Source organism: Leuciscus leuciscus (assembly GCF_965113295.1).
Source record: "Leuciscus leuciscus genome assembly, chromosome: 9".
In the NCBI taxonomy this organism is placed as follows: domain Eukaryota; kingdom Metazoa; phylum Chordata; class Actinopteri; order Cypriniformes; family Leuciscidae; genus Leuciscus; species Leuciscus leuciscus.
Genome location: NC_138733.1, coordinates 10,605,213 through 10,617,430, shown reverse-complemented (window position 1 = coordinate 10,617,430; position 12,218 = coordinate 10,605,213). Strand labels below are relative to the sequence as shown.

Below are 12,218 nucleotides of genomic sequence, written 5' to 3'. Positions count from 1 at the left end.
GTCCCGAAGGAGGAAAGCGGGTCCTTGGGACCATCGGTTTGGTGCAGCAAGGTATTGGAGAGGTCGTCCTTTCGTGAGGTCATCAGCGGGGTTGTCCGCAGAGCCTACATAACGCCAAGAGCATTTCTCCGTCAGCTCCTGGATCTCAGCGATTCTGTTTCCCACGAAGACCCGGTAGCGACAGGACTCCGAATGCAACCACTGGAGGACAGTGGTGGAGTCAGTCCAAAGGAAAATAGACTTGACCTGTAGAGTCAACTCAGTTTCAAGTAACTTAGCCAACTGTGCCGCAACCAGACTTCCACAGAGTTCCAGCCTTGGAATGGAGTGAACTCGTTTAGGAGTGACACGGTAGCGTGCTATGATGAAGGACAGGTAAGTCGGACCTGCCTGGTCAGTGGTTCGGAGGTAAGCTACTGCTCCATATGCCTGCTCAGAGGCATCCGAGAAGATATGCACCTCATGGCTAACTCCATTCATACCAACCTCAGGAGGGACATAAGGCCGGGGAAAGGAGATACAGGGAAGGTATCGGAGTTCTTCCTCCCATCCACTCCAGGATTGTAGGAGCTCAGGGGGCAGGTTAGGGTCATCCCACCCTCTCTGCCGGTTCCACAGTTGCTTAATGATGACTTTCGCCCTAGTCGTATAAGGTAGAAGCCATCCCAGGGGGTCGTACTGGGTAGCGAGGACCTTATAGATGTTCCTCAAAGTGGGAGTCTGGTATATCACAGGGCGATGTTTGTAGGACAAAGTGTCTGTCTGCCAGTTCCAGCTCAGACCCAGCGTTGACTCAGGAACATCGGGTTTCTCCTGTGTTAACCACAGCTCCACACTTGCAGCTCGGGCATCGGATGGTAGATGATTTAGCACAGAAGGATCATTACAGGCCCACTGGCGAATCACAAATCCCCCTTCTGAAAGGATATTCCGCAGTCGATCAATCAGACTCCGAGCCACATCTGCTGTGGGTAGGCTCTGCAGGCAATTATCGACATAGAAACACCTCTCCACTGAAAACCGAATTGCCTCATCCGTCAGGGGATGTTTCTGGATGTGGCGTTGCAGTGCATAGGTGGCACAGCACGGACTGGAAGTTGTGCCGAAGGGCAGTACCTGCCATTCAAGGATCTTAGGCGCCTCATCCATTTTTAGATCCCGCCACAGGAAACTAAGTAAAGGACGATCCTCAGGTATAAGGCAAACCTGATGGAACATTGCCTTAATATCCCCACTCACAGCCACCGGACGTTCCCTGAAACGGATAAGGACGCCCAACAGGGAGGCTCCAAGGGTGGGTCCTGGCAACAGGTACTGATTAAGGCTTTGTCCTTGATACTGATAGGAGCAGTTAAAGACCAATCGGCACTTCCCATTATGACTAACGAGGTGATGGGGGATGTACCAGCATTCAGGTGAGGCAGGTATAGGATCAGTCACCTCCCGAACAGCTCCTGTCTCAATGAGTTTCCTCATCTCTTCTTTATAGACCTCAGCTTTCACAGAGTCTTTCTGCAGACGCCTCTCAACACTACGGAGGGTAGGTAGGACTGATTCTTTAGGCGCGTTCAACAAAGGCATGTCCTTTCGCCGCAGCAGGGGTGTAGCCAACCGATGGATCCCCTCCATTTCGAGAGTGAGAGTCTTTTGGTCCAGCAACTGCAGCGCTTCCTGATCCTGCTTGGACCGAGTTACCTCCTTCCCCTCCCACTGTGGTACCGCATCCAACTGCCACAGTCGTTGAACATTCTGAAGAAGCTCATCATGAAGCGGAGACATAGAGGTAAGCAGGCATTGCTGTGGGGTAGGAGGACATCCCATGGATGGTATAGGACCCTGGAGCGTCCATCCTAGACGCGTGTGGACTGCAGCTGGTGCTCCCCGGACACCCCATCGAATAGGCTCTGTCGGAGTTATGAGATGGGGCTGATCAGAGCCGATGAGAAGTAAAGGTTGGACATCTGTAAGTGTATGGATTGGGAGACCACGCAAATGCCTGTACTTCTGTTGTAGCTGCTCTACAGGGTACGACTGGCGAGACAGGTTAAGACGATCGGCGGTGAAGGCATGATCGATCCTATAACTGCTCTGAGGTTTACAGAGGGGAGAGATGTGAAAGGAAATGGAGCAACCCTGAATGACCTGAATATCATCTCTCACTGTTCGCAACGGAAGATCTTCTGGGACACCCTCAATGCCCAAAGCCTTAACAGCAGTAGAGAGCAGAATGGTCCTCTCCGACCCATCATCTAGAAGGGAAAAGGTATCCAAGGTTCGATCTTCATAATGCAGATTCACTGGAACCACTTTGAGCATAACTCGTCCTCTGACAGAAGGCTTATCCAGAAAGAACCTGTCTGGGGAGGAATTTGTCAGGCAGCTCTTCTCAGGGTTAGTTGGATCCTCCTTCTGGGATTGGCTGACATTTACCTCATGGAGTGGACGGAGATGAGTACCCTGACAGAGGTTGCAAGGCTTTCTAAGGTCACACTGTGAAGCATGGTGTGCCCTAGCACAGCGCCAACAACGGTTCTTACTTCGAATCCATTTCCTGATCTGGTCGGAGTTAAGCTTACCGAAGGATGCACACTGACTCAGGTAATGCTCAGTCTTGTCACAGAAAGGACAATAACGTTTCACTTTAGCAGGTTTTGGTTGTGAAACAGGACCTTGTCGAGTGACGGAAGTCTCCACCGGGGATTCTCCAACCCCATGCAGGATGGTCACTGTCCTTTTCCCAGAATCTGACTTGGCATGCAGACCCTTAGACATCGGCTCAGTATCGTAACTGTGGCACCAAGTTTCGTAACGGAGCCAGTTTGAAAGGTCAACCAGATTAGGTGTAGTGCCAGGTTGGCGGAACATATGGCGACGAAACTCGGCTCGCTGCTCAGGAGGTAGCTTACTCACGAGGCGCGCGACGTGGGACCCACAACTCAGCTCCAGTTCACCATCACGTCCCAGGGTTCTCAACATCCCCACCAGTGACTGCACCTGGAGAGCAAACCTCTGGAAGGCAGAGATATCGCCTCGCTTTATGTCCGGACTCTCCAGGACGCTAGCAATCTTTCATAAGGCTAACTGATGCGGTTGACCAAATTTATCATGAAGCGCTGCCATGGTATCAGTGAATGGGGTAGGTGAGTTAAGATAAGCGTCCGCTATCATTCTAGCCTCCTCAAACCTAAGGTGATCCACTAAGATCTGATATTTGAAAAGTTCGGTCCCGTCAGGGGGAAGCAGGTTCTTCAGAGCTATCCGGAGACGAGCAAACTCGCCAGGGTCAGGCCGGTTGAACTTCGGAATCGTAGGAGCAGGTCCCCTATATACATATTCAGACCCAGAATGAGGTACTGTAGGACGTAGGCTGGGCTCTACCTTTGGGGCAAAGGCTGGAGGATTAGCAGGTGCCGAGCTGAATCGTGGGGAAATAGGCACTGTTGTATGGTCAACATGTAAATGCATGGCTACCGGGTTGAGTAACTCCTGAAGCTCTTTAGGAGTAGGAGGTGGGGGAAGTCCATGAGCATCAGGCTGAGGTGGGCGTGGTTGAGGAGCTGAGAAAACAAAGGAATACTGCCTAGTCTCTGGCATCACAGGTTGGTAAACAGTGGCACCCATGTCGGACAGTGCAAGGTCATCCACCCGGTTCATCAAATCAACATCAGGCTCAGGCCATGGTGGTGGAAGCTCAGTAAAATTTCTCTCTTCGGCTAAATGTGTAGATTCATACCGCTTCGCCGGAGAACTGAATAACTGTGATGCTGTTGGCTGCTCTGGTGAGTGAATCTGGCCTCTCGCTTGACTGAGGTCAGCTCGAAGGGACTGAGTCACTTGAACTAACTCTTTGACTTCAGCACGGACTTCCCTCAGCTCCTTCATGTCTGCTTGGAAAGCCTGATGAGTTTGCTTTAGTTGTGCATGCTCATGACGCAGCTGCTGTAGCTCGAGGTCGTGTGCAGAGGTAATGAAACCAGCCCCTTGAGGTGAGGAGAATAATGGCTGATGGAATTCAGCAGGCTGCATAGGCTGATAACCTGAGGACATCATCTGTGAGCCATCAGAATAGACCAGGTCCCCACCAGGAGGGGCAGTGTATGTCTGGAAGGATGGGGAAGGAGTCCGACGGACAGGTGCCTCCCAAGGGTGAGGGACATCACACTCAGCAACAGGTCTGCCTCGGGTATACTGTACTTCATACTGGCGAAGGTAAGCTGGAGGACGAGTAAGGCGCCTAGGACGAGCTCCTCCAGAAATCTCCTCATCAGGATCCATGATGTCAGAAGGGAATACTCATCCGGCTCGAAGGACCACTTTGTTATAGAGACTTTTGGACTGTTAGGTTTTTGTAAGGCACTGGATGAGTAAACCCCCCTGGGTGCCGGTCAGAGCACCAATAATGAGGAGACAGGTAATCAAGTTTAGTCTGTGTATTAGCAGGGAAAGGTAGGGCCACAGATGTACAGTGACAGATGTAGATAGTCTGCAAAAATAAGTACAATAAAGAGATAAGTGAAATGGAAGTGAAACTAAAATACATACAACAGCAAACATTCACGGTTGCATAGTGAAATCAAAGTATTCCTAATTCACATCAGTGATATTTCTTTCATAAACATACAAATAAATGAAGGAAAGAGGGTATTCCACAGAGAACTACAAGCAATAAGTGATAACGTGTCACTATAAATATACAGCTCCCATATAGATAGAATGGTGACGTATATGAACTGTATTTACATAAACATAATGCTAATCACTGATTCTGTATTGTAGCTTCTAGACAGAACAACATGGTATCATTAAAACATTGTTAGGAACCAATAACACTGGTTTACATCCAAGTTATGAATGAATAATCGCAAATATGAAAATATCACTAAACTGAATACCACAGAATGATCGTTACAGGGCATGTTTGGGCATGTTCGTTTGAAAACAGACGCATATAACACGAAAGCAATCACTGTTAACACAAATATAAATACAATCGGCTTACTTTGTGGTCAGTGACTCACACCTTGATGTTCAATCTGTAGCAATCCCCACAACCCAGTGGTGGACAGTAACGAAGTAAATGTAATTCGTTACTGTACTTAAGTAGCTTTTTTGCGTATCTGTACTTTACTGAAGTATTTAAATTTGGGAAGACTTTTACTTTAACTCCACTACATTTCAAAGTCAAATATCTTACTTTTTACTCTACTACATTTTCAAAATCAGTCGTTTCTTTTTATTTATGAGTAGATAAAAACTTAACTGGTCAAAAGAGCCACCAATCACAGTAGCCTACAACGTGCGCGCTTTGTTTTGAACTTGCCTTGGCGGTATCTACTAAGCGCGAACCAGAGCCGTTAAATATGAGAGTTGCGACCATAGACAGTATATAAGAGGTTGCGACACACACGGCTTGTTCGACTTGAACCGGCGCTGCACAGACCGATCCGTTAATGACATCAAAGTATAGAGCGAAATCGCGAGAGCGATTGAAAAGCATACAGAGCCGTCTACTCTCTAATCGCTCTTGCGGTATTTTAATGTCATTCACCGATTGGTCTGTGCAGTGCGCCGTCTCAAGTCGAACAAGCCTACTGTGATCTCGCCGCCGCGCGGTCACGTGATTCGTGTAGCTCTCAATAGTTCCAAACAATTTGTGTTGCCAATGATTTTAAGCGGGGCAGAGAGCAGCAGCTATTATTGCAGCAATTATTGGTAAATACTGACGCATAATGAACATTGCTTATTACCTTGACACTAAAATTACTTGCATATAATAGCATTTTTTTTTTCTGAGGAGTAGCAGAAACACTGCATTAATACGTTTTGGTGTTTAATTTTGTAGGGAAATTGGCTGCTCCCATAATGTAGTAGTGTGTGTATATATATATATTCAATGGCATTGTGCAGGTTTATGTGATTGTGAATGTATCATAACATTAGGATGTTTATAATTATGACCATAGACGCTCGTGAAAAATATGTACAGTAAATACTGTAAATGTATTATACCTTGTGGGAACAGTCCCCTTCTGTCCAAAATTAAACACACAAAAAATGTATTCAATTCAAATATATATATATATATGACTAATTAATGTCATTTTATTAATAGATTGATGTGCCAAGAGTGACAGAGTCTTCACGTAGACTGAGTTAAGCAAGAGTCTTGTGACAAAAATTATAATAGGACATTATAGCCATAAAAAAATCATAGTACTTGGATACTTAAGTACATTTGAAGGCAAATACTTTTGTACTTTTACTCAAGTGAATGTTTAAAGGCAGCACTTCTACTTTTACTTGAGTAATATTTTACCTTGAGTATCTTTACTTTAACTCAAGTAGGCTACATGGTATGTGTACTTCGTCCACCACTGCCACAACCAAACTAGGATCGTCATTCTTTCAGCCAGCAGCTCGAATAGATTGCACGAACACAGCAAACAACGACAGCTTAACGAACTACGCTGCCCTCTTTCGTCATACTACTATGACTACAGTTTCATAATTAAAGTCCCTTTGCAGGAGCCTTCAATACAGATTGTTTACAGTTTAAAGGAAGTTACACCCATAATTCGCACAAAGCGTCATGGGGCATAGGAATACGGTGGATACGTAACTAACTTTGGTAAGGGTCACAGGTGAGTCCTAACTTCTGGAATTGTTTTTTTGGATTCAGTAAATCATTTATTGATACTGTAACCTTGTTTTATAGAGATATTTACAGCTCAGTGATCGTCAAATATGATACGTCCAAAAAGGTCTGACATCCATCGTGGAGTCAGACAGGGCTGTCCAATCTCCCCGTTTTTATTTCTTTTAGCCACTGAATTACTTTGTCTAAGGATTAACCAAAATGAAAGTTTGATAGGAATTTCTATATTTGATCTGGAGTTTAAAATTGCAGTTAGCCGACGACACCACACTGTTCTTGGAGGATAAAAAACAGTTAGCCTACCTAATGCTCTGGAATTGGTGGAACAATTTTCATGTGCTTCGGGTCTAAAACTCAATATTTCGAAATGTGAAATTATCTCAATTCATGATATATATGAGACATCATTGGAGGGGATCCCAGTTAAAAACAGTGTAACATATCTAGGTATCCATATCACAAAAAATCCAGTTACCAGACATCATTTAAACTTTTCTGATAAAATGACAAAATCTAAAAACGTCTTTAACATCTGGCTTCAGAGAGATGCGGTAGAGTCCGGTTCTAGTGGAAGGGCTCTCTCACTTTGTATACCCTGCTCTCTCTCTGTTTATCAATGATAAAGCTATAAAGGAAATCAACAAAATATTTTTGGATTTCATTTGGAAAAATAGGCCTCACAAATTAAAAAGAGAAGTACTCTCTAATTCCAGAGGTGAAAGTGGCCTTGACTTTTTGGATACTATAAACACCTTTAAAGTAAACTGGCTAAAAAGATGCCTTGTGAACCCAGTGTCGTTATGGTTTTTCATTCCTAATAATATCTTCAACAAACTCGGTGGCCTGTCTTTCCTATTAAAGTGTAACTTTTTGCCTAGCAAGGTACCCATTTCCTTATCTAACTTTCATCAGCAATGCCTTCTCTCGTGGAAATTGTGTTTTGTCCATAGCTATTCCCCCACAAAGTTCTCCTTTGGAATAATGCGGATATAACCGTTAGAAATAAATCTCTCTTTTTTCCTAGATGGTTTAACAATAACTTTAATTGCATTCTATCTGTCTTTGATGATTCTGGTCATATTCAAACTTATAAGCAATTTTTGAATCTCCATAACTTTCCAGTTCCACCAAAGGAATATAATACCTTGATAAAAGCTATCCCAACAGGCTTAATTCAATTAATTAAAAATCACCTTAACTTCAGTAAAGGTAAAAGTGTTTATCCGGCTTTACGCTTGGGCGAGATAGATTTTTTAGATCGAAAATGCAACAACAGACATATTCGCACAACTTTTCAAATGAAGAGAAAGATTACTCCAAGGGGTAAATTCTATTGGGGATCCCTTGTAACAAACGTAATTTGGAGAAAGGCCTGGCTTTTGCCAAGTAAATTTTGTGTATCCAACAAAGTTAAGGAAATTCATTATAAAATCCTTCATAAAATCTATCCTGTTAACTCATCTATCTCTAAATATTCTGATATTGATGAGACTTGCTCTTTTTGTGGTTTTGTTGAGGAAACTGTCAGCCATTTATTTTGTGAGTGTAATGTAACCAATAGATTTTGGGCTGAATTAAGTGCTTTTGTTTTTGGCCCTACAAATGTGACCCACACCTTCATTCTCAAAGAGGTTAAAGCCTTACTTATAATGCACAGAAGGGAAAAAAACATCAGCCTGTAACTCACAATGTCCCTGTAATTATTGTTTTGGTAAATTACTAACGCACAAACGACCCCAGAACATTAAATATATATATTTGGCTGATTATCTAACAGCACCGGAGGGTCAGGTCTTCAGGTAGAGGAATTAATGCCTGTGAAAGCTTTTGGATTGAGGCATCCTTCACACTAGCCCATCTTGTCAGAAACCAGGTTTTGTGTGCCTTTATTTAAAGGACAGGGAGGGCACCTGTGTGACCCACACTTTCAACCTCATTACCTGACTGGTTATCTTTTGGAGGAGTCTTAAAGCAACACCAAATATTCTTTTGTACCTTAAAATAATGTTTCCAAAATCGTATCAGTGGTTCATCAACTCGTAACTGGATGAACGGCACTTCTGGATTCGCTTTGTTATCGGCTATAACCGCACTATGCAAGTTTGCCAGATCGGGTAGAGTTTCTGTAGTTCGAATGAGACATAAGAAACTACAAATTTGACTTGCTTTACGGCAAGCGTTATAATGTTATTATTTTATTTTTCTTCGTTTCTGATGTCGCAATACATCATACTTTAATAAAATCATGCAACATAATCTACCTTGTCTGTGGACATCGTTATTTCCAAAGCCGGCGCTGGATAAACAAAAAGCGCGCGTGCAATGGTAGAAATTATTTACGACAGCGGTAATGGACAATTCCGCTTCCAAGCTGTAGGGGGACCAAAGAGGAAAAGTTCACATACTATCCTGTCAATGATCAGTCAATGACTTCAATATAATTTTGAAAAATATAACTGTTTGTGTGTTAGTAGATCAGTACTGTTTGTTTATAAGTGTGACTTCCAGAAATCCAGATATTGTCAAATGATTCACAAACTTATTCTTGCCACCGTATAGGCTACTGTATACATATTGAAATGGCTCTTTGTTTAGATGCATCATATCTAAATTTGTCCCATTGGCAAGGCCTCATGTTCAGTGTCTATGCTGTCTTGTGCTGCTCAAACACACTATGATCATTCCATCTTCTTCACTTTCTTCACAACTCAAAACTGCAGTGATTTTTATGAATATTATATTTCTGTATATAATTGGGAATTTATAAATATTAAATGTCTACAAGCACAAACTCCCTTCATGTCCTTCACCTCAAGTGAGAATAGTCGTACAATGTATGTTCACATTTAAAAAAAAGAATGGCAAAAATTATTTTTCATCTCCATCTCTCTAGTTTAATCAACATCACACTAGAACTAGCAGTGACATCTTCGCAATTTCTGAGAAGTTATTGGAGTAAAAAGGAGGTAGCATAATTGTGTGTCAAATCACAATTCTATAGCGCTTTATACATCAGATGCACTGTAATAAACATGGAAACAGAATCACACGTGTTACAGCTTGTTTGTGTCTTTAGAGTTCCTCAGCCAGTCCAGCCTCCTCGTCCACCAGGTCACGACCCCACCATGCCTCGACACATCTCAGCTGACTGCATCATGATCTAGGCCTTATGGTTCCACAAATAATTGACTGCACATACAACATGAATTACTTCAAACTAAAGATTTGACATTTGTGTCTCATTAGTTAATCCAGGATTGGACCTAAAAAAAAGTTCTCTCAAAATCTTTAACCTTACAGGTCATTAAATATTTTAACTCAGCTAACTCAACATCATTTTTTTTTAATCTTCACACTGTATAGCCAGAGGACTATCACAAAAGTATTTAGGACATTAAAGACACACTACAGTATGTCTGTTTAAAGCTGCTTTGTATTGTGTATTTTAAAAAGCTCTAATGTCCAAATATTATGTGCATTTTGCTTGTAGTTTTGTGTTAATAAAAATTAAATCTATAACATCTCATAATTCAGTTGAATTAATTTTGTATTGTTTTGTATAATTTAATCAATTTCATTTTTATATAAGTTTTGGTTCACTAATTTTTATTACATTGAAGGTTATTGTATTTTTATGATGTTCTGTTTTGAATTATGAAACATAAATAATATGAACACCAATGACATGCTAGTAATTTAAAACATATATATATATATATATATATATATATATATATATATATATATATATATATATATATATATATATATATATAATGCCTTATTGCTTAACAAATAACTTAACGTCACAAAACATACCTAAAAATGCAATTTATTTCATTAATCAGGATAAAAATAAAAGATTATTATATGAATTTAGGGGTTTGATTACATTAAGATTTGTGATTCCGTAATTTTATTACACTGTTCTGCAATCAAGGCTAGACAACCAATTAACAACCAATTAATATTTATACTAAGTACCCACAAAACATAGCTAGCATTCTGTCATTTATTTAAATGTATAAACTGTTAATGAGAAAAACAGTAATAAACACAAATGGTTCAGGGTTCTTTTAATAAAAAAAAAAAGAGTACAAACATATTACGATATTACTGATTATTACGATAAAAATAATGACATAACTATAATTGCATTATGAATTGCTGTGAATACTTTTTTTTTGTACTAATACTGTCTATGGTGAATACGGTAAGGCAGTATAAGCTCAGGTAAAGCTCAGCTAGCAAGATAAACGGATAGCTGTATGGTATGCTACTATCTATTCTAAGCTAACTAAAAAACACTAACAATGAGAAATGTTCACAATCTATAGCTTCGGTTATATATAAAACATATAAGTTAAAATACATTAATGACTCGTTATAACGTAGTACAAACGACTTCTATAATAAAGTGATTTTGTATGATTTGTAACCAGGCACTAAAGCGATTACCCATAAAACGTGCTTTGAAACAATCGGATTGCTTGGGTCCTAAACTGGGACCCATCTCTTTAGTGGGACTCATTTGTTCACTACACCGGCACATCCGGGAACTTTACTGTCAATTTCGTCACCGCCCCTTTTTAGGAGAAAATAAACTAGACTTCCCATAGACTTCAATACAAAATCGCGGCACAAAACAACGTCCGTACACAGCCGGCGGGTTAGTTAAGTTACAGAAATCACTATAATTAAACATGTCAAGTAATTATATGTCCACCCTGCCTACAGAAATCTCTCAAATTTCATTAAAAAATTTCTTCATTTATGTTTCGTAGATGAACGACATAGATTGTTTTGCATAGTTGAAGAGGAATGTGATTTTACAGAAATTACAGTTACACCAAACACTGTGCACTCTGTGTAATGGGAATAATACAGGTTTTGTGCTTTTTTTAAGCATCCATCTTTATCGCATCACTTAAAAATGTACTAGAAAACAATTATACATAAACGGAACAATTCCAACAGGGTCATCACACCATCCGTGCTCAGGCCCTAATCATTTGCAGCTTTTATCGCCCTCTGCTGGTAAGACAAACAAGGCAATTCTTTCCTTAAAGGCTTTCATCAAGAGAAAGACACAAGAAAATAATTACATTACAAAGTCACAATTGACAGTGTGATCGCTGTGTGTCTCTGTGTCTTCAGTCTCTGTAGCGGCTCTTTATTCACCATCAGCTGATCCTGAGGAAACTGCTGAAGTCTAAACACTGAGAGTCCTACAATAAAACACACAGTCACATATGAGTATGAGACATTACTGCTGTCACATCATATACACTAGATATATTAGTATATTCATATTACAGTAAGAGATATGAATGAAAAACTGCTAATAGATTAATAACAGTAAATGATAACTCTCTCAATCACTTGCACAGAGACACTGTTAAGTAATGGAAATATATTAATATATAATATTCATAAATCAGTCACATCACAGAATTAAACTAATAGTACTAAGACTAAAGTGGAGCTGAAATATCATCTTATATTCTCCGTTACAAACATAAGAGGCCTGGACTTGGGCCAATTTAAAAGCTTTAAATAAAAA

General features: G+C 40.8%; 1 protein-coding gene, 1 long non-coding RNA gene and 1 pseudogene across 4 annotated transcripts in view; 1 reads left to right on the top strand and 2 right to left on the bottom strand.

The window, feature by feature from the left end:
• LOC309506453 overlaps nucleotides 1-12,218 on the top strand; it is a 191,062-nt gene that overhangs the window by 12,589 nt on the left and 166,255 nt on the right. The window lies entirely within an intron of this gene.
• The window catches only part of LOC309506436 (NACHT, LRR and PYD domains-containing protein 3-like), a 271,279-nt gene that overhangs the window by 118,175 nt on the left and 140,886 nt on the right, over nucleotides 1-12,218 (bottom strand). The window lies entirely within an intron of this gene.
• Nucleotides 10,736-12,218, bottom strand: part of LOC309506215 (NACHT, LRR and PYD domains-containing protein 12-like) — a 239,496-nt pseudogene continuing 238,013 nt past the window's right edge. Inside the window, exon 17 of the transcript XR_014211625.1 lies at nucleotides 10,736-11,883. The product of XR_014211625.1 is annotated as an NACHT, LRR and PYD domains-containing protein 12-like (transcript). The remainder of the gene's footprint in view (nucleotides 11,884-12,218) is intronic.